Below are 26,536 nucleotides of genomic sequence, written 5' to 3'. Positions count from 1 at the left end.
ATCTCTAGGTTTCCAACAGAAACTATTCAGCCTTGGAGACAGCTAAGCTTAGATATAGTTAGTGGCCTCTGCAGCTGAGAAACAGACTAAGTTCACTCTTCTTATTAAATTAGACAGCAGAACAGACTTGAATGTTTGGAACTTGCACTGCACTTGGGCTTTTGCTAAGTCCACTTCAGCTCTTATTTTGGATCTACCTGCTATCCTAGTGAGAGCTCAGCTGCTTGTTTCACTGATGTCTAAGCCACTGAACCCCTCATTTCTCCCCCCCCCCCATTCCCGTCAAAGCAATCTAGTTTAGCTTTGCAGAGACTAAAATACTTTACCAGCTGCTGACCACCTGGTGCGTGTGATGACTTTAGGAAAAGGGAATAAGAAACTGAAAATAAACTGCACAGGACCAAAAAGACAAAATACAGGCCACACACTAGAAGTGAGAGAACCAAAAATAACAGTGACATGATCCATTTAATACTATAGTTCAGAATTAACCACTTGAGTGTCTTAGGACATCTAGCAAGTGTCTATCTAGCAATAGGAAAGTAACATGGTTTTAATGACCTAGACAGTGCGTCCTGGGCTCCTGACATTCCATGGCTGAAAATAGACTATATATGGCTGGGCCCCAAGCCTGCTGATGTCAAGCATCAACACTGACTCCAGGCAGCATTACAGAACAAGCATTTCCTTCCCTCCCCCACCAGTCTCCTTAATTTCATTTGTGAATCACCACACTTGCTTAATTCTTCTAGTACTGGGAATCAGGACTTACCAGGGAGATGAGCTAATCTAATGCATTGATTCCAGCCTGCTGACGCTCCTAGGAATTAATTGGAGGGGTGAGTAAGAGCCACGGTGAATTTGGCAGGTTCCACTGCCGAGGGGAATTCACTTTTTCAGCCCAAGCACAGGCCAGCTGCCTTTTGCTATTAAAAGTGCTCAAAAATGCAAGTTTTGTGTCCCATGTTAACTGGAGGAAATCAAGTACAGATAAGCCTGAGCCAGCCCATTTGCTTTTGTGAATACTTCCTAAGCCTCAGGTACACCGATGTTTGTTTTACTGTGATTTGGAATGCAGAAATCACAGTGCTGGCCAGCGTTCAAGTGTGGTACGTGGAAGCAGTGTGGTTGGTGCTTCCTAGAATGCCAATATTCCAGGTAGCAAATATTTCCAAGTTTTTAGGCCATACAAACCCACCCAACCCTCATGCAAAACCGAAGGGTAGCTGGGTTTTTTAAACTCAGCTTTTTGTTGAAACACAAGTTACCGCTCAAGTAGTTGAAGCAAACAAAAAATTAAACTAGTTAACATTTTAAAGAGACATGTAAACTGAAAAAAGCAAGATGAGTTCTGAGCTAAGGTGGTCACTCCCTGACATGTCCAGACAGTCTTCTTGCATATATGGTATATATCAGGCAAACTTTCAGTGCCTTGCACATCCAGCTGAGAGAACAAATGAAACAGCAGTATCTATAATCTCTCCAGCAAAAATTCTGCCATAACTGGCACTCCATGATACACAAAACACTGCTGTAGTGAATTATAAAGCCTTTTGGAAAGGTGGCAGTATTTAAACATAGGAGCAACTGCCATCCCCTCAACTCAAATGTTTAGCCTGCCACACTTTCTACAGAGAACTGCAGCGTGGATATGAGAACTAACCCTAAACTTCTAGGTATGGAGTAGGATTTTAGCTTCGTGGCTCCCATTGAAAAGTCATTTGGAGTCGTGATTAAAGAGCCCTAAAGTTCTTTGAAAATTCCATAATCCTGGGTAGTAGGGGGTGGCTTTGGGGGGAGGGGGAGAAAGGCTTTGTCCTTGGGGTGAGCAGCAGTGGGTGAAGTATTAAAAGATAGCTGCTCAGACTGTCCCACCAGTCACTCAAAAATCAAGATTACGCAATGTGGTTAGGCGTGGACAGGCCTAGACTGTTGTGAAGGAAGAAAAGCTGCTAGACCAGTGGTTCTCAACCTATTTACCATTGTGGGCTGCATATGCAGCTCTCTGTGTGTTATGTGAGCCACATCCACACAATATATATATTACCTGTATGTCTGAGGATGTCACATGGGCTGCAGCTGCATGCTGATTGGGCCGCAAGCGGGCTACGGGTTAAGAACCACTGTGCTAGACAGACACAGACTGAAGAGTTATAGTCAGTAACTTGGGTGTTCTAAAGTCATAAAATTTGCTAACAAACTCTCCCCCTACTGCAGAATCATGCTCCAGAACCAGACTTAAAAAAAATAAAAATTCTAGCCTCTACGATTGCAGGGAGCCTCAAATATGAGCTGAGCACAAACTGTACAGTGTCATCTGCAGAGACCCTGAAACAAGCGTTCTGAGAGGTATGACCTGCCCCATTTATTTCAAATCACAGCCCTGCAGACTTGACAATTCCATGGAGCCAGCAGCAGGGAGTGGGAGCAAAAGCTACAGTCCAGTATGCAACCAAGGCGTAGAGGAGACAAGTGCAAGCTGGTGAGCTAAGTAGCTTGGAAAACAGTGCAGCAGCTGAGATATGGGGAGATAAGCTGCTGAAGTCACCCACAAGCTACCCTGGAATAGATAGGGTACGTCTACACTGTAGCTGGGAAAGTGCTCCTCAGCTCTGCTCAAGCTGGCATGCTAAAAACAGAAGTGTAGCTGGGTGTAGCATGGGCTGACGCCTCTACCTACACTGCTATAATTTAGCACATCTGTCTACTGTTTCCACCTACAGTGTAGATGTACCCAAGGTTGAAGAAGGTAGTTCTCAGGTGGCCTGACTGGTCAATATCACGGGAGCAGAGGCCTAGGGAGTGGAGCTCTGGCACATCCTCCTTTATCATGGCAGAAAATCAATCAGCAAGTTTTAGGTCAATGACTATTCAGCTAGGTGCGTGTGTGATGGGGAGAGGGAACAGGAACAAGAGGCATTTTATGGCAATAGAATAAATTAAGGTTGCTGTGGAATTCAGGGGCTACTGCCACAGAATTTGGCCCCATTGGGATGTAGAGTATGCAGGGTCCATATTACAACTGGTTATGATGATTGTGCCTCCAGCTAGTAATGTATCTGTGGTAGTTACATGGGTGGTCTCTGACTGGCTGCGAAATATCAGTGTTGATAAGGAGACACAGTGAGGTCAATTTAGGCCCCATTTTAGGTTTTTTAAATACATGATTTAACATATCATTAAATGTTTAAATTAAATGTTTCCACTTCACTTCCAGTGGAAGCCAACTTACTAAACCAAACAGCATAGCTTAAACTCAGACATTGCAGCATTGTGCTAGACCTTGAGAAATGGAACATAAAAACAAGTGAAATTGACTAATACATTTCCTTTGTTAAAGCAGAGAAAAGTACAAGAACTCAAGGCATGGATGAGGGGGATATGTTTGAAATCCTTTCCGTTTTAATAGTAGGTGATGGTTTAAAAAAAAAGAAAAAGAAAAAAGATTTTTAAAAACAAAGAAGAGATGCTCTTTAACCTGCCGTGTCCCCAAGGAACGTTTGCTTATGACATAGGAACTTGTATGGCAAGGTTCAGGATGAGTTTTATAGAAACACTGAGTTCCTTCAGTAGCATAAAGGCCAGTGACCATCCAGATCAATGGGAGCGGAGAGTGCTGAGCAACTTTGAAAAATCAGGCTGCAAGAGCAATTTTGAGATTTGTGTGCCCCACCTTATAAAATTAAATCTAGCTTAAATAAGGGGATAGTGTTGCTCTCAATGGCACTTTCATTCGCTTAGAAAAAGGATTCATTCTTCAGCTGCAGAAATGGTAGAACGAATTCAGAACTCTTCATTACCGACTATAGACTGAGTGTGACCATATGCCACAAGGGAGAAGAAACAGAACAAGAATTCAGCAGCTCCTTTTATTACGAGGTATATCTTTCTGGGCAAAGATGACACCAGTACTTTTTGGTCTGCACTGACTGCCTATCCAATACCAGACAGGAGTGCCAACCCAAAAAGTGGGAGTCAAACCCCAAAAGTCACAATTGAATCTTTAATATCCTATTTTGGTCTGATTTTTTTTTTAAATCTCTTCTTGCCAACTCCCAATATGTGTCACGGTGAGCAGCTTTGAGACTAAGCCTGGGTAACATTTTCAAAAGTGCCTAAGTCTTATTTTCAGAGGCGATTTAAGGACTTTAGAAAATGTTACCCGTAGGTTCTTAAGTGCCTGTGGGTAAGTCCACACTGCATTTTAAAACCAACAGCAGAGAGTCCCAGAGCCTGGATCTACAGACTCCATTTCATGCTAAGACCCTAAAAACAGCTGTGTAAATGATGAAGCTCAGGCTCCGAAGCCAGGGGAGGCAGGTTGGATTTGGCACTGTTCAGCTGAGTAAAATGTTTACAACTCTCAAAGAGAGAGGACCTGATTCTCCTTCCACTTACTTACACCAGTGGGAATCGGGAATTCCACTAAAAATCAATGTGTTACCTAGATGTAAAACTGAGATCAGTCTTTAAATAAACGAAAGTTAACCCATACAGCCTCTTACCAGTCATGACTTGAAGACATCAAAAGATGGAAAATCCACCACTTCCTCTGGTAGTTTGTTCCAGTAGTTTAAAAAAAACCCCAACAACCACCACCACCCCACCTCCTTACTCCTGCTCACTATTCCCCTGTTTTTACATCCAAGGATCACATAGCCCATTTTGCCACAAAATCTTACTGTGAGCTCATCATGTTCAATTGCTTGTCCACTTCGACTCTTAAATCCTTTTCAGAGTCACTGCTTTCCAGGAAAGAGTTCCACATTCTGTAGGAATGCCCTGTGTTCCTTATTCCTAGAGGTGTGACTTCACACTTGACTGTATTAGAAACAAACAAACAAAAAAACCACCACATTTTGTTTGAATGGGCCCAGCTTACAAAATGATACAGATCACTCTATATGACTGTCCTGTCATTATTTACCACTCTGCCAGTCTGTGTGTCATCCACAGATTTTAACAGCAGTGTTTTTTCAGATCATTAAAGAAAACATTGAATAGCATTCAGCCTAGTACAAATACTGCGGAACACCTCTAGAAATACCCTCTTACAATGATAATTCCCCATTGACCCTACTTTGAGATGTGTTAGCCATTTCTTTATCAAAGCACATGTGTTTTGTATAGTGGTAATTTTTAATAAAAAAAGGGGAAAGCTAAACAGAACATATCCAGTAAGAAAGCAAGCATTTGATTTTGAGGAAAGCATTTAGAACCAGAAGGTAAATGACAAGTACTCACTCCTGCTTATTTAAGTGGTGTCCAACAAAGGTTGACCTGGGACAGAGATGTCAGAGCTCCCTCTAAAGGGCATCTCTTGGAAATGTTAGTTAAACTAAGCAGTGGACACATTAAGCTATTATTGATCAACTTCAGGTTTCAGAGTAGTAGCCTTGTTAGTCTGTATTCGCAAAAAGAAAAGGAGTACTAGTGGCACCTTAGAGACTAACCAATTTATTTGAGAATAAGCTTTCGTGAGCTACAGCTCACTTCATCGGAATGCATCCGATGAAGTGGGCTGTAGCTCACGAAAGCTTATGCTCAAATAAATTGGTTAGTCTCTAAGGTGCCACTAGTACTCCCTTTCTTTCTGCAAATAGTAACTGTGCTTTAAGAAAGCAGCACTCTGCATGGGTAGCAAAGATGGAAGAGCACTAGTAGATTTTCTAGTCCGTATCAAGTTTCTGTTGGGACCTATATAATGCAACTTATTTCTTCTACTTTCTTTGTGCAGTGGAATATTCCAGGGGTTCTCAACCTTCTTCTTTCTGTGGCTTCCCCAACATGCTATAAAAACTCCACCGCCCACCTGTGTCACAACTGATTTTCTGCATATAAAATCCAGGGCCAGTGTTAAGGGGTAGCAAGCTGGGCAATTGCCCAGGGCCCCATGCCACAGGAGCCCCCTCAAAGCTATATTGATCAGGCCTCAATATCAGGCCTCAGGTGGCAGGGCTCAGGGCCCCAGGCTTCAACCTCATACAGTGGGGCTTCAGCTTTCTGCCCTGGGCCCTAGCGAGTCTAATACTGGCCTGGCTTGGCGGCCCCCCTGAGACCTGCTCACAGCCCCCCAGGGGGACCTGAACCCCTGGTTAAGAACCACTGGAATAGTCTATCCAATAGGTCATGCATGCTATGCTGGGTTTTATATTTTATTCCTTGGCACATAAGAACAAAAAGATAAGCTTTTCAAAACTCCTTTTGACAACTTCAAATTTTGTTTTAGCAAATACGTTAGTAGTCCATTTTGACAGGGAGTTTTCCGATACATACTTTGTGAATGAAGGTAGATTGGGAGACCAAGGAAGGAACTATCTGTTTACTTTGTGTTGTAGAAGACCTAGGAGAATCCACTGAGCTAGAGTTCAGTACCTCTGGAAAAACATCTCACTCTTTGGGTCATAACTTTAGGTGCCTACCTTTGAACAGTTTTGGCCTAATCATATCTCTGAAAGCAGGTTTTGCTGACCAGGAACAAAACAGGTATTCTAATATTTACATAAAAAGAAAAGGAGTACTTGTGGCACCTTAGAGACTAACCAATTTATTTGAGCATGAGCTTTCGTGAGCTCACGAAAGCTCATGCTCAAATAAATTGGTTAGTCTCTAAGGTGCCACAAGTCCTCCTGTTCTTTTTGCGAATACAGACTAACACGGCTGTTACTCTGAAACCTGTCTAATATTTACGTACTGACTTTTGCCAAGTTACTGTCCAGATGTACTTTCAATTCCAGAAAATAAAAGGTCACCTCTGTACTTCAGCTGCTAATTTGAGAACTTTAGGTTTTTGCTTTTTATTGAAAGACTGTTGGTCTCAGCACTGTTTGTCCATAATACAGTGCTACGAGATGATGGCAGCTCTCTAGAAGCAATAGTAAACTAGGCTAAAAATTAATTTAGGCCAAGATTTTCAAGAGTGACTAGTGATTTTGGGTGCCAGCTTGACACCTTAGAGGACCTGTTTTTTCCCAAATGGGCAAGATCTCAGCACCTTCTAAGAGTCAGATCCCCTTTAAGATGTTTAAGATACCCCAAAATCATTCATTATTTTTGAAAAGCTTAGTTTTTAGCACATTCAGTCAGCTATGTTAATGCATATTTACCTCTTATAGAGTGATTAGGCTGGAATAACCTGCCCTATTTATGGCTATTCCCCTGATAAGTGAAGTAACACACCTCCTATCTCAGTAAATGCTCTTCATTAGCATTTTGGAGAAGAATAACTCCTCCATATGGCCTGTTAAGAAGCTTGACATGGCTCTAGTTGAACATGTGGTTGAGATTATGGAAGGTAGCATTGGTTATTCCATATGGCTTGCCTGTCACTGAACCACAGCACTTCACAATGAATAAATGTATAGGTCTCAGTATTTCTCCCTCTATAAGTCCCTTTGGGAAGGAATACTGCTTCACCACATTTCACAACAGGTATACATGATTATATCTGCTCTAGGAATCAATCTGGGGAAGTCCTATCACCTGTAGGTGGTCAGACTAGATGATCACAAGGTCCCTTCTGGCCTTGGAGTCTGGGATTCCAGTTTCTAGTTTGAATGGCTTTATAAAAGTTCTCTATTCAGGTTTGTTGACTCTGCAGCCAGAATCATCTCACTATGGAACACATTCCAGGAAATGATTTTCTTTTTAGACAAATGTATCCTAAACATTGTCAACTAGACACTACAGATGTTCTGAACCAACCTAAACTGGACAGCCTTCTATTGTTATCAGGTTCAGCGGCAGAAGAGTTAGATCAATAGATTGGTATTCAGGATTCCTGTCTTTGCAACTGATTCACTGTTGCCTTGGGCAAGTTACTTCACCTTTCTCTTCCTCATATTCCCCATCTGGAAAATAATGGTGACTCTAATCTGCCTCCTATGGATGCTGTGAGAAGGTGTTCAGAGCTCTTTTTGTGAGAGCTCTGAACATATTATAGAAACAAAGTGTTAAAATAGGATATACATCATAGGCTCTGACTCTGTGAGTGCTCCAGGGCTGGAGCACCCATTTTTTCCCCTGTGGATGCTGAGTACTCATCAACAGCCCCCCCGCCCGATCAGCACCTCCCCCTCCCTCCCACCTGCTGCAATCTGCTGTTCCGCGGCATGCAGGAGGTGCAGGAGCGAGGGGAAGGAGGAGGTGCGCTTGGTGGAGGGGGTGGGGCAAGGGCAGGAAGAAGTGCCTGGTGCAGAGCCAGGGTCAAGCATCCCCCAGCACATTGGAAAGTTGGCACCTCTGATATACGTTTAATAATACTTTCTCAGTACAGGAAACAGGCACTGCACAGTAGATTGATAACATCCTTGTACTTGCTGTCACTCTCCTTACACACTGTGCATCTACTCGTATGTGGTCTACTTCATTTGGGTATCACTACCTGCTTGATGCACGCTTACAAGTTACAACCTGCAGTGCCTTATGTTCGTCAGCGCATGCAATGAGAGATTGGCGCAGGACATGCAGCGCCGTCCAGAACTCTAACGGTCAGTTCCTGTTCTACAGCAAATTGTCTCCTAGTATCAAGACTGGTATTCTAAATAAAGAATACAGGAGAAAATTGTAGAGTAGATGAAAGCAGACTCATCTGCTGTGAAATGAGAAAGCCATCAGTTGTAAATAAATGTCAAACTGAAAAAAGCAGATAGATAAGAGTGATTAGAAAAAACAAGACACCCCCCCCCCAAAAAAAAGTTTTTAGGTTTAAAATTGCCATTGCTGTACTCATCCTCCTGTCCTGGATGAAAGAGAAATCCCCACTTCCAAGATTGATGCCCATGCTACTCTGAATCAGCCAACAAATTGTATTCTTAGATCAAACCTTACCTCCCCTTTTCTCTCATGTGTCCCTGTGCTGAAGCTTGATGAATTAAGCCTGGTTCTGCAAACACTTAAAGCGCACACTTAACTTTAACCACAAAGAGTCCCACTGAAGTCAAGTGCTTAAACTTTAAGTGTGTCCTCAAGTGTTTTCAGGATTGAGGCTGAAAAGTCCAGAGAGGTCTACTGACCTTGGGTCACTTTCGTGGGAGCGCATCTGCTGCCCTTCAGCACAAGGTTGAAAAGCTTCTATCTAGAAGTTACACGTGTGTTGGAACCCCCTGTGGGATACTTTGAGAACTGCAATGTTGGTGGTCTCAACTGGAAGCAACCATCCTGGGTTTCTAGTCAGATCTCCCACTCCCCCTCACCCAAAACCAACAGATTTCACTGTTCAAATTTTGACTAATTTTCACTTGACTCCTGTAACAGCAAAAGCCATTGTTTATAACATATACCTCTTCACTGTTTACCTTCTTTGCTTCCAATCCTTTGCTATTGGTATCTCTCAGTTTACAGGAAGTGCCTGCTTATAGGGAAAATCCATTATACATATTTATATGTTAGCAGTTTGGGTGGACAACAGAGGTTTTTATAGAATGGAATTTGTATCTATAAACAAGAGTACAGACTTTGAGGCTTATTCCAGTCACGTAGTATCTTTTTTTAACAGAAGCTATAAAATCCAGGAAATAAATGTGGATTTATGGCCCATAAAAGGCTTAGTTAGAGCTATGACCTACTAGGTTATGTAACTTTATTTATTATTGGCCTTGGATGAAGTTCCTTTTCAAGTAACCCCACTAAGCCTATTTTATAGCATTCTTTTTATATAGGCTATGTTAAAAATGCAACAGTGTTAATCATTCAGTTATTTCAAAGACCTTGTTGTGGGAGGGAATATAGACTTGCTTTCCAAGAGGCAGTTACAGCCAGAGAGATTCAAAGCTTTGAGCTTCGGGGGGGGGGGGGGGAGAGGAATAAATCCTTCTCCACTCAGTTTATTGTAAATATAGACTTGTTAAAGTTAGAGATGGGATGAACTATTTATCTCAATATTCCTGCAAGCCTTCAACGTGAACTTATTCATAGATTCATAGATTCATAGATATTTAGGTCAGAAGGGACCATTATGATCATCTAGTCTGACCTCCTGCACAATGCAGGCCACAGAATTTCACCCACCACTCCTAAAACAGAAAACTTGAAACAGATTTTCCTGAAGGGTTCAATAGGGGGATGGTTGGGTTCGAACCTCCACTGGTGCCCCTTCTCTGGCTCTTTAAGAGCTCACATACACTTTGAGACTCTGCGTAAGAGCACTCCAGGGAATTAGCTTCCTTGATCAGATCCTTCCTAAGAGATTAGGAGAACTGATGGACACTACACATGCACATCTTGGTTTATATAGGGCAGATCAATCCAGCATTGCTCAGTTGCCTACTCATCTATTCTCTGTTGGTAGCACATCACCTCACCCCCTAGGACAATCAGTTATGATGTGATTCTCTTTCACTCACAAGTGTTTGTAGTTGCATGTGAATGCTCTGAAAGTGTAATTGTCCCATCCATTTCAGGGCAGTCCCACAGAATCTGGGACTGGAGACAACCCTGTCCTAACCACATACAGGAGAGGGGTAGACTGGTCCTTAATTCATTACTGCTTTGGGTAGGATTTTTCAAAGAAGCTTAGGGGAGCTAGGGAGACTTCAAACAGCAAACTTTAGATTAGATCAAGATAAATTTGATACACAAGGTAGAGTGCCATCATGATGGATATATGATCAGTAGGTGAGGGATCTGCACCTTTGTGTTCTGTGAGCCAGATATAGCACAAAGGCCCGAAGTAGAGAACTTGAGAAAGTTAGTGGTGCAGAAAGCTTAAAGTGATCCTCCTGAAGGAAGGAGGACAACTAATTCCTTTAGCAGAAAGAAAGACAGCAATTTCTACAACCTCCCTCTGGGGTGGTGCATTTTGAATGCAAGTGCCCAACAACAGACTGTCCTAGACTTTGCAGTTTTGTCTTTGACCATGAAACATGGAGACCAATCTTAGCTGACTCCGCCTCCATATGCTGGAGTGCCTCACGAAACCTGTCGGGGCTCTGTACTAAAAGAACAACACCATCAGCATAGTCAAGGTCTGTGAGCGAGAGATCATCGATCTCAGTGCCTACAGACCTGACAGAATGCTGCATACTGGGTCAGACCAATGATCTATTTAGCCCAGTATCCTGTCTTCCAACAGAAGCTAGTGCTAGCTGCTTCAGAGGGAATGAACAGAACAGGGCAATGATCCATCCCCTGTTGTCCTCTCCCAGCTCTGGCAGTCAGAGGTTTAGTAACACCTGGAGCAGGGGGTTGCATCCCTGACCATCTTAGCTAACAGCCATTGATGAACCTATTCTTCATGAACTTCTGATTCTTTTTTTGAACCCAGTTATATTTTGCCTTCACAACATCCCCTGGCAATATGCTCCACAGGGTGACTTATGTTTGTTTTAAACCTCCTCCTATTAATTTCATCAGGTGACCTCTGGTTCTTGTGTTATGTGAAGGGGTAAACAACAACAACGTTTCCTTATTCACTGTCTCCACACCATTCGTGATTTTATAGACTATCCTCTTCCCCCTTTGTCGTCTCTTTTCTAAGCAAAAGAATTCCAGTCTTTTTGATCTCTCCTTTGCAGCTCTTAAGTAACATTCTGAAATCCTGGGCTACATGGTGCTAAGGTGATAGCCATACTTGCCAAAGAATGGAACACAAGGTGTAAAGTCAACACTATATATATTTTAAAAAACAAAACAAAAAAAAACCTTTCAGCTTTGAGCCTCATTGTCACTCCCTTCCCCTATCTATGGGTAATACTTGCCTACCTTTGTAAAGTGCTTTGAAGTCCTCTAGAAGGCTCTATACAACTGCAAAGCATTAGTTAGAGGTATATGACTATTGCAAAGAACAAAACACCCCCCCCAAAAAAAACCCCACCACCAAAAACCCCACCAACCCATGAATATGGAAATAGCAAATATTGTGGGTGAAATACATATCTGTGTAGGACTGGTGCCTGCTTAGTACCACTTGGTCCCATAGCAGGACTTGAGCTGGTTTTTGGCATGTAATGAAGATTGCAGAATTTTTGCAGAAAGTAGATATTGAATGGGTACCCGTAAGCATTTGCACTGAAGCCCTGATTCTAATACATACACTCATCCAGCTGGGGAACAGAAGAAATAAGACATGTGAGCTCTGTACCTCAGACAAAATAGACTTTGAATAATCAGAAACTGCTTCTTGAATGAGCAGCTGACCAAGATCTATTTACACAAAATTACGTGGCAAATAACTTCAAGCCAATGAATTTGAGAAAGTTGCCATCTTCTCAGATGATTCATGGCTGGGGAAAAAAGTTAAAATTCATTGGATAGATAATTTGTTAACCAACTTTATTTATTTGGATTTAAAAGTACAGCAAAGAGATGCCTCTCTCATGTGCATGTGGCACCCCTGAGAGTTATTTTAAAAATACAATCACTATAAAGAGAAAGGAACCTGCAGCAACCACAAAGTCTCACAATCAAAATCTCCTCCCTAAGCACTGGGGCATCTCCCGTAGAAAGGCAAACCCATAGAAAGGCAGGGCAGTGCCCTGAAGGTAAATAAACTTAGCATTCATAGAGGCAGAAATTATGGAACAGCTGAAAAGCTTAGGCTGAAGAACAGCATCTTTAAAAAAAACCCAAAATAGTTGATTTATGCACAGTGTGTGTAGTAATTATTTTGATTAGCTTTTTATCTCTGAATTTTCCTTTTTGAGCTCAGCCTGACTGTAGACCTATAATTTAGGACACCTACATACCAGCCTAAAGCAACGTTCTGTGCAAGCAGTAAAAAGTTCGTTCCTGCTTCTCATCTGAAAGCCCAGCCACTTTGGCACAGAGACCAAGCAAGTCTGTTTTAATCATGAGTAGCTGCTTGGAAGTGAAATACTGTTACATCAGCAATATAAGCTAAGCAATACCATTGGAATTCTTCTCAGGGCTGGAGATATTTTTTTATGAGCTATTCAGATTTAATTCCCTTTTTCCTTTATCTCATTTGAGATCACACCTTGCAGTGCTTAAAAAAAAAAAGTCACAAAACTAGAACGCTTTCTACATGGAAGTGTCACTGTGAGGCTGAAATATTACTCCCAGCTCAGGCTGAGGCTTATTAAAATCTCTTCCTTCCCCATAAATTTCTTCCTTGCTGCCTGTTTCAACATTTTAAAATCCTTTGTGTCATTTTTGAGCTGGATAACTAGCAAGGACATGCCCTGATCTCCTCTTTAAAGGAAATACTGCAAAGGCAGCCATGACAAGTTGTTTCTGGATTCTTTTATTGGCTAGAGCTGTGTGAACTCAGTATTTGCTGCTTATGGGTTTAGGACCTTCACGCTAAGACTTTAGGGTTGGAGACTTTGGAAGTTTGCAAAGGTGTAGCTACACCCATGTGTTTGTACTGGTGCAAATACCTAATGTAAACCTACTGCAGCAGAGTGTCTTAGCACTGTAAATTACCAGGTAACTTAGTAGTGCAAGGTAATGCAAAGACACTCAGTGTGGACAGGACCTTTCTGGGGGTGAGAGAGTTGGGTGAGAACATGTGCCAGCTAGGTAGGGTGAAGGCACACGGTCACCCTCCTGCAATGTTGTAGCAATTTGTGCACTTCCACAGCTGTGTTTGATCAGTCCCAATCTGGAAGTGGGACCCCATTGTGGTAGGCACTATACACAGATAATGAAAGGACAGTCCTTGGCCCAGGAGATCACGATCTGGGTAACGTTTACTTCTGCTTAAAACTGGGGAAAACTCTACTGGTGCAAATCATGGCTTTCCTTGACTATAGTTGAGGGCTGTTCTCGTGTAGGTACATTGAAGTCTGGTCATTGGTTACTGAACAAATTCCTAAAAGAGATGAGGCCTTTGTCTGGGACCTGAGCAGTGTTGAAAAGCTGATAGAAAGTGGTTTCTGGGGCCTGGTTACAACTCCTTACCACCACCAATGGATGTAGTCTTGTTAATGAAAGTAAAGCACTCTGCTAAGAATATTCTCGTGAGCACTTTGTGGACTCTTCACTACATAAGTCATTTGTCTCAGGAACAAAATGGGTGAGCGTATTACAAAGCAACAGGGCTGACTGGCTGTGCCTCCCTTCCATATCTGCATAACAGCAGGTGTCTAGCTTCCTCCTGAAAAAAGTTACAGTTTCTTTGAAGGAGTTCAATATGGGACTTCCGTTACCAGGCATTTGAACCAAAACTCATATGGATAGCAGATGAAATGGCAGACTCTTTATTCCCAGCCAGCACACTGCAGAGGTTAAACCATGACTTTAGCCAAAGTCAATGTATGTTTCTGGCTTTGTTACAGATCAAAGTTGCCATGGTGAACTGACCTTTTAAGCACCTTGAAAAGTTCAGAGATTTGGCTGAGAAGCAGCTAGCCTTCAATGCTGCTTGCAAAAGCCAGTCATCTGACTTGTTATTCTAGCAGAGAGCAGGGCACTTTGACAGAGTGTATTCACCCTGGAGGTAGCAAAACTATTTCCCTGCCCCCATTCCCAACTACAGAGTTTTTACTCTCTGCCCTAGTGTTTTATAGCGAAGTTATTGCTGATGGTCAGTGCAGGAGGCAAAGCTCATTGTTCTGATATCAACCACAGAGGCTACTAATTCCGTCTGATTCGAGCGTAATACAGCAACAGAAGAAGTGGAGTTGCAGCCATTTTATTTTTTTTATGGGGTTATGATTAACTTCAATCCGAATGCAAATCGTCCTTAATCCCCTTCATCCCCTACTGAGCTGTGTTTGTGTTAGGAAACAAAGAACAAAAACCCTTATGTTGTCTTTGAGGCATAACACATGGAGGCAACATGTCTAAAATTAGCTGCTTACTGCTCACCACTTAGACACCCACTTGTGTAATATTGCTGACCGCACAGCGGACACTTGGCTTTTTTCCTTAAAATCAGGAGTGTGGGGCCCACACAACAACATTAAGCTTTGGGGATCCAGACTTATCCAGAGTCCAGTGGTGGCCAGATATGGGGTTTGGGTGAGACCCATCTGTGTTATTTATATGAACAAAGGTTTATTTTTTCACCTCTTGATCAAAATCCTTTAGCAGTGTTACACTATATACTCATGAGCGGTGGCTTGTAGACCAGGCATCAGATGTATTTAGAAGATATTGAGGGAATCCTGTATGGGGGAGCAATTGCCCCCCTCTTTTCCAGATGGCTCCTGCCATCTTCATCCCTTCCATCACCTTCCTCCTGAGGGTAAACTCTGTTGCTGCCACTCCCAGTCCTAGCATGTAACATGTGGAGGGGCATCCAGGGCAAAAAGACACCACGTGACTGCATTGTGTGCACAGGCCTAGGACTAATTCTCCTTTCTGGCAGCAGCAAAACTGTGCAAAAGAGAAGTCCTAGGTAATTGTAATTCCCATACTTGGAGCAGTTGGGCTGCAGCCCCACTGGCTCACTCTGAGAGTCACGCTATTTTGCCCAGAAATCTAATAACCAAGATGTAAAAGGGATGGATGAGATGGGTCAGGGGACTAGTACTGGGTTATAGTCTGTCTCCAGATGAAATCCTGCCCAAGTCAATACATGATCCATGGCTACTACTGTCTGATGACTGGTGGTCTATGTGATTTTGGGAGATCTCAACCTAGTTCCACCACTACATTTGACAGTAACTGTCAGCTCTGTTGGCAAACTGAGAGGCCAAGAATGTGACATGGCATGTAGGAGCTTGGTCTCCAGGGCCATCAGTTCGGAGTTCTGTGTCCCCCCGCCCTTACCTGAAGGGACAGACCTTTGGTTGCATTGGTGGGCTCTGCCCACCAATCCTAGTTATCAGCTAGGCTGACACCTCCCTAGGGTGACCAGGTGTCCCGATTTTATAGGGACAGTCCTGATTTTTGGGTCTTTTTCTTATATAGGCTCCTATTACCCCTCACCCCCGTCCCATTTTTCACATTTGCGGTCTGGTCACCCGACCTCTGCCCAGTATTAATGCACTTTGATAGTCACCACTTACCGATGGAGCTGGTAGAATCTGATGCTTTAGAAGTTTGCATGGAAAATTACCCAATAAATGTGTATTTGGTTCTTTTGTAAAGTGGTGCTGGACTCTTCATTTTTGGCTTGTGCCGTTCTTGCCATCAGAAACAGAGCTGAAATCACCAGCAAATAGCCCCCTGCTTGCCACTTTGCAAATCAGCAAATAGTTCGGAGAGATGACATGTGCGAAGTTCACAAAAATAGGGGCCGGTAGGACAGAATAAGTGGGAGGAGTTGGAATTCTATGGGCCTGGTTCTCCTTGCATAAGTTTTACACTGGAGTAACCCCAGTGACTGCTACTGGGCTACTCCCGATTTATATCTAAATGACAGGATGATCTAGCCCTGGACCTCTACCGCAAAACCATATTGTAGTGTAGACTATTTTCAGTGTCTCCACCTAGATCAGAAGTTCAATTTTAAATTCTTAGCTTCACCATTCATTATTATGTTTCCACCAACATGCATAGTATAGTCATACTATGGTTGTGCTCCTTATTGCTCCAATTATTTGCATAGTGGCAGAACTGGGCAAGGTGTTCAAACTGCAAGTGACAGGTCACTGTCCCAAGGAACTTTAATTTAAACTAAGCGTTTACAACCTAAATCCTGAAAGTCTCCTGATTGGATGGAATCCTTAATGGGGAGTTAGTTGTGGGTCCCTTTTCATGAGCCTAGAGCAGAAGTTCACCCAACCACCGTTCACAGTACCCGTCTGCACTTTCACAGCCAGAGGTTTATGCCGATTCTGCGTGCCGCACAATTGCGTAGTAGTTCACCAGCTTTACAGCACGGATGGCACCTACACCATCCTGACAGAAATAGTAAGAATAGAAGTACAGCCACTGACACAAGAATTTAAAAAACAAAACAAAAAACAACCACCCCATGAACTGTGGATTTGTGCTACAGTTGAAATGAAATCTCTTTAAAACCAAAATCTTTCTTCATGGAGCAGGGGTGCGGAGAGCCATTGAACCAAACTATAAACCCCGTATATGATGGAAACCACTTCCAACCAGGGGGTGCAGCAGCACCCCCTGCACCCCTAGTCCCAGCACCTGTGTCATGAAGGATACCATAGTGTGTGTGTGTGCTTGTTCTCTCTCTCTCACACCCCCCCATCATGCTGACCAATATTGTCTCATTGTTCACTTGTACTCCGCCATCCGTTTACATCCCTCTGTTGTCTCTTACTTAGATTGTAAGCCCCTTGGGGCAGGGACCATCTAGTTGGTCTGTTTGTACAGCACCTAGCACAATGGGGGCATGGGCCACGACTTTAGGACTCTGAGGCCGTATGAACTTACAGGTTTCCGGTCAAAGTTCTCTAGTGCCTAGAACTGTAGCATTCCCCTTTTAATTGGGAAATTCAAGATTGACATCTCTTCAAAATGCACAAGAGATTTTTGCTGGTTGGCACCCACACAGGCCAAGTATTATTTGCCAGCTGAGTCATCCCTACTCTAACGGTTTTGTATGTGATGTTCAAGTCTCCTCTTCTATGTCTCAGGGGTTTTCGTTATTTATTGGGCAATTTTGACAAGAATTCTATTTTCCCTGCCCACACAGGCATGCTGCCATTCTCTCCCTGAACAATTCAATTTGAAGCCAAGAAAGCCCTTGCATCCTCTCTCCTCTGTATATTCAGTCCTCTTCAGATCAGTCTCTAAGAACATTTCCCCAGGCGGTTATCCGAGGGATCTACTAACATGCAACTGCTAATGGATTTGATTCCTTCCTCTCCCACTCCAAATGTAGCATCACAATCTCCAGGGCCATGACCTGGTAAGTCTGTAATAAACTGCTGCCCCTGAAGACTGGCTCAGCTTTGTATCTTCAGTAGCAACTGTCTCTCTGCAGGTTTTAGATTATTTGTTTCCCTTCCCACCCCCACAGGGAGTTTGTCTATCAGAACTAGAGCTCTTGCTACCAGCCAAAAGTGCCACTGAAGATTGTTGGGAGAGAAAGTAAATGGTGGTTTAAATAAAGCTCAGGGCCAGGGAGGCTGCAGAGTAACCCCGTCAGCAGCTTGGGCATTTCTGGCACCACATAGTCCCATTCCCAGGGCAAATCCTGCCCCCACTTTACTCCACAGGCATGGACGGACCTGCCTGCTGCAGAGGGTCTGCTGCACAGGGCAAAAAGAAAAGGAGTACTTGTGGCACCTTAGAGATGAACAAATTCGAAAGCTTATGCTCCAATAAATTTGTTAGTCTCTAAGGTGCCACGAGTACTCCTTTTCTTTTTACGGATACAGACTAACACGGCTGCTACTCTGAAACCCGTCATTATGCACAGGGCAAGAGGCTAGTAACTTGCATTCCAATAGGCCAGGGTACAGCTCCCAGTACAGGGGGAGAGATCTAGGGATGGTAGTGGAAGAGGAGCAGGGATAAGAGTAGATCCTCATCTATATATCTATTGGTCAACCCTCTCCCATTTTGGAGAATTGGGTGAAACAGACTGCTTAGGAATTCAGCAGGGTTAGAACTCGGGGCCTCTCGCACCAGAAACCACTGGTCCCTGCCACATGAACTGTAGCAATGTGGGGGCCCTTTGATACACTTAAGCAGGTGTGACGTTCCACTTGGAGGGTAGTGGCAATACTGTTGTAAATACAGCCCCTCTGTCTCTCTCAGGCGCACATGCTCTAGTAGAGACTAGCGTTCTCATGATTAACTCTGACCATTTGAGTTTTCATCCTGATTTGTACACTCTTTAGTGCCTAGTTTTTCCTCCCAACCCTCCCCCCTCAGTGTTTGTCATGCAGATGCCTCTTAGAGCTCTATGCAAACCTGTACTTCTGTTACTGCACCTAACTGCGGGCTGCCAGGGTTTGCTGCAAAGCTACCTCTTGCATTTTGCAGTCTGGGTGATGCAATGTATGGAATAGGCTTGTTTGAAAGGGGATTAGTAAATAAAAGCAGAGAAATAAAAGTGGTACAATTCAGGCCCTGGATGTGAGTGTACCCCAACATTCATTCTCCATCCCAAAATGCAAAGCATGCTGTAGAAATAGACTCAGTGCACACACCCTGACATTCCCCAGCCATTGGATTATCCTCAGCATGACAATGTCAGCAAAAGCTGTGAGATAGCTGGGAGGACGATTCCGGGCAACAACACAGAAATCCGCACACTAAGTACTCACCTGCCCCATGTTATGGGACCTGCTTACAGCATGGGTCAGTTCTGGCTACAGTAAATCATGAACCATGACAGAATTAAAAGCCATGTTGTAACCGACTCCCTCAAGAGTTGTTGGGTTTGTTTTTAAACCCAGCTGTGTTTGAGTTCCTGTAGTGAGTACTGCTACAAGAAGTAGCTTTCTGAAGTGCAGCAGGGTTTGTATGCCCACATGTGCAGTTATGTGTCTTATACAAAGATGTAGTTGCGAAAAAAGCTAATTTCATTCTGGGGTATATTAACAGGAGTGTCATATGTAAGACAAGGGAGGTACAGCATTAGGCAAAACTCTCACTGTAAGGGTGGTTAAGTACTGGCTTCTGAAGGAGGTTGTGGAATCCCCATTTACAAAAAAAAATTTTTTTTTTAAGAAGCAGGTCGGACAAACATCTGTCAGGGATGGTCTAGGTTCACTTGGTCCTGCCACAGCTCTGGGGGCTAGACTTGACCTCTGGAGAGCCCTTCCAGCCCTCCAGTTCTACGATTCTAAGGTTGTCAGTCATTTTTAAAAAGCTGTAGTAACAGTTTTAGTTCTGTTTAAAACCTAAACAGCAACTGTGCATGATCATCTCTGTCAGAGTCTAATTGTGTTACCTCATGGTAGATCACCCCACCTTTTGTTAATACAATTATCACAGCCTTGGTGCCTAGCAATGATTCAGAGGCATTAAATAGCATGCTGTGGAGATGGGCGGATACTGGGCTGCCAGCTGCAAACCCTGATTTTCCTATTAAAAACACCTTTACTGGGCTAGTGACAGACTTGCCACCCTGGTTGCACCCAATCTCATCTGATCTAAGAAGATAAGCAGGGATGGGCCTGGTTAATGCTTGGGTATGAGACCATGTGGGAAGACTGTGTGCTGTAGGTTAGGCACTTAGATACCAGGATATTGGAAAAAAATCTTCATAAAACCGAGAGAGGATGATTTTTCTCTTTCAAAGCAAAAAAACCAATCACAGTGGCAAGATCAGGAGTACTTCTGGCACCTTAGAGACTAACCAATTTATTTGAGCATAAACTTTCGTGAGCTACAGCTTGTGAGCTGTAGCTCACGAAAGTTTATGCTCAAATAAATTGGTTAGTCTCTAAGGTGCCAGAAGTACTCCTTTTCTTTTTGCGAATACAGACTAACACGGCTGTTACTCTGAAAAGTGGCAAGATCTTTATTCTCTTAAGCCTCTTCCTACCTACTTAGATAAACTAGGGCCCAAACCCTGCACCTCAAACTCAAAGGAAGCTTTTCCATTGACATAGCGGTTCAGAGCACAGTTCTGCATTGCTCTACCACACCAGAATTCCCACTGAAGTAAATGGATGCGAAGGAGCACGGCTCTTGCTGAGCATGCATCACCAGAGAGATTCTGTGTGGAAAGGGATTCTATAATTGTAAAAGCCACAAACCCAGACTGTAGCAGCAACTTACCTAGTCAGATGACAGGAGACTGGTGCCTCATCCGCTCCTCAGGTACTTGGCGAGTTAGTGCTTTGAGCCTGCTGCTGAGCCAAAAAGTGCCCCCTTTCTTGGGTAATTGGCTCAGAGTCCAACCAAAGTGGAGGGGCGGGGAGAAGACACCAACTCTTCCTCCAATCTCTGCTGGGTCTGCCCTACAGCCAGAGCCTCCCCACCTTCTCCTTTTTGCAGGGTGCAATAGCATTTGCCCTCCCTGGACCACAGCTTCCTTCCCCTAGTTTGTAGAAGTTCCCACGCCACCTGCAGATATCACTGCGGGGGGCCCAAGTGCAGGCCCTGCAAATTGTATACCACGATGGGTTGCTGCCCCCAAACTCCCAACCCTATCACACTTCTCACAAGGCCACTTTCTACATTATCTGTCTGTAGGCTTTCTCGCTGGCCTCATTCCCTGGGCCTCTGATACTTGGCTACTCTTCTCCCAGGTATCTCTGGACCCAAGTGAGATACCTTAAACACCGCTCTTACCTCAATTTTCATCTCACCTGGAATGAGTAAAAGAACTTACTTTATGTAGTCCTGCCCCCATTTTCCAGCAGGGATGCCAGCTTGGTCCCAAAATGCCTGTCCTTAAAGGGATATAGCCTTGGAACAGGGTTGGCTGGCCTCAGGTCTGCCCCGTCAAAAGGACCAATGGCATAGCTAAGACCCTTCTGCTCCTAATGAACTCTCCCTCTTCACCCAGCTGCACAGAAGATAGAAAAGGGAGCCTGACAGGAAGGATTTGTGAGCTCTGAAAATGGCTGTAGACTGAATATCCTTAGAGAGAGAGAGAGCATGCTCCAAAAAGGGGGCCTGACCAAGAAGACCCAGCTCTTTTGTTTCCAGTGGCCTTTGTCTTCACTGTGCTTTGATATGATAATCACTTTGTTTCCATATGGCATCACCAGATGCACATCTGTGACTCCGTCTCCCGAGTGTTTTGCCAAATCAACTACCCACTCCTTTCTGCAGACTAGCTCCTGTTACATTGCATCACCCAAGCTGTATTTAGGGTCAGCCAGATCCATTGGTAAGTGCTTTTGGGATTCTCCCTTCCAGGCCTCTTCAGAGATCTGCTTCAGTACTGCCAAATTAGGCGAGTTTTTTTTTTTCTAATAGCTCAACTATAATGTCAGTTACTCAGCCCAAGGTGTGTTTCTGTATTCCTCACCCCATCAGCAAGAAGGAGGCAGTTCAGTCAGCCTGCCCAGTGCTACCACAAGCAAGTTGTGTACTTGTTACCCATGAGAAATTGCCCAAAAAAGGGGGGGGGGGGAATCCAAATTCTGCACTGTTACACCAGTGAGTTGTGAACAATCCCATTGGAAATTGAGAACAGAACTTGGCTCTGAGTTGCTGGGATGTGCACTAAATTTTTTGTCCCTTCAGTGCTTAGTTCCCCTGCATAGAGATGGGGGGAAGAGACACAGACACCCAAAGGAGAGCACCTGTATACTGTGCTCTCTCTTCCTCTGCATCCTTCATCCCTTAGCTAACTCAGCCTAAGTGAAATGGAATATGGGCTATACTGCAGATGGCGTGACCGTATGTATCTATCTCGCATACAGGTGACTATGTCCTGGCCAAGTAGGTAGGGCGGGAGGCACAAATTGTTCCACAGAAATTGAGAGAGAGAAAGGGACCTCAGGACTGTTGTAAAAATTCCTTATTCTTCCCCCTGTACCTTCTTGTGCAGCCTTGTGCTGACAGGTGGAAGTGAAAAGCAGGTGTGGAATCTGGGAAGCTTTCTAAATTAATCTTTATTATAAAATAAATAAGTAATAATCCTCTGGGAGATAGTCTATCATCAGTAGAACAGGATGGGCAACTTGAGCAACGAAATGCAAGGCTTGCTAATGCCAGCCACCTGGCCTGGATCCCCGCCCGAGTCTTTCAACATGGAAAATACGGGTACGTTCGTAAGTTCTTGTCATGTATTAGTTCTTGCACCAGGCCCTGGAGTTTATTTTATGGTGGGGGAGGAATTGGAAAGGAGGATGGGGCCTGTGCTACTGCTGCTTGATAGCTTGACAGCCCTTTCCGTAGTCCTGGCTTCCTCAGCATCTCAACCAGAGTGGTCATTGTGCAGCCCTTCCTCCAGAGACATCCTTTACATGGCTGCTCTGAGTACAGTACTGAAGCCAAGCTGCCATGCGGTGCTCTTAGCGATCGTGGGAAAGCAAAAGAGCATGGCCATAGCATGTGCGGCTAGTTGACAGGATAAGGATGTTAGGGCAGGTCAAAAAATGTTCTGTCAAAACTGTGCTTCAAATTGAAAAATGAGGTTTCTGACTAAACAGATTTTTTTGGTGAGAATTATCAGCTTTTTCTGTGGAATACTTCAGCTTCTTGTTAGAAAAGTGAATGCCTAAACAGCGAAAAACATTGGCCAAAAAATTTTCTATGGTGCTGCAGTGCCTTCTGGGAGTTGTAGTTTGCCTGTTTCATGTCCCCATTCTCCTGTAGGGGCCAGGCTCACCAGACAGATTACATCTTCCTCATGCGCCAGGGCCAGGGACTCCCGTCTTGAAGAGGGGAGACAGTGCATCATGGCAGATGTAGGGCAACCAGAGAGCCCAGCGTATAAAGGAGAACGTTAACAGATGGTGCCCAAACAAACTCCCATGAGACACTGGGGCAGCATTTCTGAATTGAAAATTTTGGGTTTAGGATTAAATTTTTTGGCATTCAAACTTTTAACAAAAATAACAAATTTCCACAGGAATCCACTCCTCCCATTTTGTAGCTAGCTCTAGGTGGGCCACATTTTTCTCTTATATATGAATATAGGTTCAGTTCCTGCCAGGGAAAAAGATTTTTTTTCTTAAATTATCGTTTCCCACTTTTTTAAAAAGACACTATATTTTAGAGTGAGAACATACTGGGTGAGCCAGTTTGTAGTAAGGGTGGGTGTCATGCCATCCAGAGAACGGGAGACCCAGTAGGGGGATTTGCAGCATACAGCATGTTCAAGAGAGGCCTGGATGGAAGTTCCCCCTCTCCCCAACCCCAATGCCGGCACCGCTGTTATAGTCACTATTCTGCTTATATTCAGCTTCTTTGTGTGTTGGTCTGCAGAAGAAAGCTGTCATGGGGACCAGGGGAAGTTCACAGTGGAGAGGAAATTCCAAGCTAGCTTTGGCAGGCTTAACTAACATGTCCGTTTCTGAGAAAAGTGATAGTCTGGCCAATTATCCCACCCTCTCTAAGTAATCCAACCTCCACTCCTTTGAGGAGGCAGCGGCTCTAGACTTACACATGGTTTCCACAATACAAGAATCCAGGCGTATGATGCTTTAGACCAGAGATAATTTAAGTGCCCGCCTTGTGCAAACTACTGTGTAAACCTCCCTAAAAGGCCCTTGGCGTGGCACATGCAACCATTGGATGAAATGCTGCACTCCTCCCACTTGGCATAGTGTGTTGCTAACCTCCAGCCTTCCCAGCTGCAGTGCGGGTGTACCCACTAGGAAGGCAGCCAGGAGATGGGAGGAAGATACATTTTTCAAAGGGTGAAATTCATCTCTATGCATAAAGCCAGCCTGAGTATTACACCTCAATTTAAATCCCACTTAGGCCCTATTTCAGGAACTGAAGTGTTGCCAAGCCCTTTGGGTGGCCCTCTGCACGGGGGTGAATTCCTTTAATGGGAAAATATTAATCCTCAGAAAAGAGAGAGAGAACATAATCAAACCCTATTCATAGTTAGCCTAGTAAGAGATGGCATGGCAGCGTGACCTTTCTGGATACCTTCAATGTCCCGTTTCTCAGCAGCCAGTGCTCTAGGCCCAGTGAGATCTTGGCACAGAACTGTATCGACTCTGCATCTCTGATACTGCTCAGTAACTGCTAGACTGGATCAGATCACTGGTCCATGGAGTTTGGTGCCATGCCTGAAGTAGTGCTTTTGAAGCAGACAAACACCTATAATGTATCTAGCAAACTGCACGCTGCTGTATAGAGGGAGAATTCCTTCCTGACCCCCTGTGGCAAACAACAAAGACCCTGATGATGAGAGAGGATTCCCCTTCTCTTATGTAAAAAGAAAAGGAATACTTGTGGCACCTTAGAGACTAACACGAGTACACCTTTTCTTTTTGCAGATACAGACTAACACAGCTGCTACTCTGAAACCTTCTCTTATGTGTGATTAGTGAGCACAGGTTAGTTACAACTGTCTCACCTGGACCAGTACTTAGGAGAGGAAATCTGTAACCTGAGACGTTACAGAAGTAAATAGGAAGGTAGGGAGGGGAAACATGCAGCCCCATGATATATATTTTCCCCTTTATATCTTCATGTTGTCTCTGAAATTGTAATGGTGCCATCTTGTGTTCAAAATGCAAGTCAGCTCTTCGAACTGCACACTGTGGATTTTGTTTGATTTTTCCATTATGAATCTGGAACAGTCACCGAATATCATGATCAATAATTCACATGATCTGTTCCCTTTCTCATTGCTTCACTATAAATATTGCAAAAAACAGGAAGCCATGCCTTCCCAAATCTTAGTTTATTGGCTGAAAATAAAAGGTTTTTTTAATTAAAAATAATTATGTCCCCACATGGTTACAACAGGCCCAGACAGGCTGTCGAGTAAAGCTTCTGCATGTGCCAGGAATATGCTAAAATGCCATGAATTTCATGGGAATGCTTAGAAGAATTACGGTCACACCTAGAGGCCACAACCACAATCAGGGACCCACCCTAAGGTATTGTATATACTGTGGTAAGTATTGTATACATAAACCTTAGGAGAGACCTGCTGCCCCAAATCACTTACAATCCAAATAGATGAGCCAGACAAAGGTTAGGAGACAAAACAGAGGCACAGAGAGGTGAAGTGAGTTGCCCAAGGTCACACGAGAGATCAGTGGCAGAGCCAAGAATAGACCCCCCCCACACACTCTCTCCTGACTCTCTGGCCAGTATCCTGTCTGCACTGCCTCTCTCTCTACTAGCCCAACACTTAATTTCAATAATATCTATTTTAGCAATGTATTTTTTTAAAGTTATAAAGCTGCCACCATCAGCAAGGCAGCCAAGCTGCTCTATAACGTAATAAAATAAACAAATAGCCGCCACCCCCCCCCTTTAACACTCAATCAGATAAAACGGGGGATGATCTGGGCCCATGATGATGGCACCACTGTAAGTAGTACAGGGTGTGGAGGCCGCTACAAAAAGGCATGGGAGAAAATGAAGGCTCAAGGTAAGAAGTGACTTTTCCAACGTCCATACAGTAAGTTGGGGGGTGGCACTAGTTGTTTCTGGCTCCCATCCCATACTGAGGCCTTTCAAGTGTAGTAGGAGGGATCTTTACCATCAGCTCAGATGCTACAGTTATAGTCACCGTAGAAATGCCTATGAAAAGTATAATCTGTGGAGCCTCTCATGTTTTCCAAGTAAAGAAGATAATGTGCTTAGCTCCATCTGCTGCTAAGGGGAGTCCATTCTAGCAGTTAGTCCTAACTCGCATTCATTTTAAAATTGACCTAACCCCATAGTATAGACCAGGGCTCTGTCGCTTGCTCTCATAGGTTCTATTCCCAATTCTTCTCCTCACTGGAAAGGGAACACAGTAAGAAAATATAAACTATAAATAAAACCCAGTGAATTTATCCTAATGGTCACTTGCCTTGCAAGCAAAATTTATAATAAAATCATATGTACAGTGTATGGTAGCCACAGTCTAGAGACGTGCACAGGAATAAAAATTTGGCCACCTGGGAAGAGGCACGTTCTGTGTCCACCATGACCAGAGGAGCTGCCTTTCCCCCAACCCCCATGGCCAGAGGAGCTACCTCTCCCAGCCCCAGCCCTGGTGGAGTTGGCTTGCTCTCCCTCCTTCCCCGCGTGGCCCTGGGGCCAATGGAGCTCACTCTTCCCCAGCATCCAGAGGAGCTGACTCTCCCTCTGCAGCTCCGATGAAGTGAGCTGTAGCTCACAAAAG

General features: G+C 44.0%; 1 long non-coding RNA gene across 3 annotated transcripts in view; it reads right to left on the bottom strand.

The window, feature by feature from the left end:
* The window catches only part of LOC311530512, a 63,011-nt gene extending 58,199 nt beyond the window's left edge, over positions 1-4,812 (bottom strand). For 2 of the 3 annotated variants that reach the window (XR_014714017.1, XR_014714018.1), the window contains exon 1: positions 773-900. This is a non-coding gene — a long non-coding RNA (uncharacterized lncRNA). Of the gene's footprint in view, positions 1-772; positions 901-4,682 lie in introns of those variants that run through there. The other variant, XR_014714016.1, reaches the window with a different exon arrangement.
* Positions 4,813-26,536: the final 21,724 nt, after the last annotated feature.

Source organism: Lepidochelys olivacea, assembly GCF_965140295.1.
Source record: "Lepidochelys olivacea isolate rLepOli2 genome assembly, chromosome: 14".
Lineage (NCBI taxonomy): Eukaryota > Metazoa > Chordata > Testudines > Cheloniidae > Lepidochelys > Lepidochelys olivacea.
Note: the sequence above shows the minus strand (reverse complement) of the source record. Positions and strands in the feature narration are given on the sequence as shown.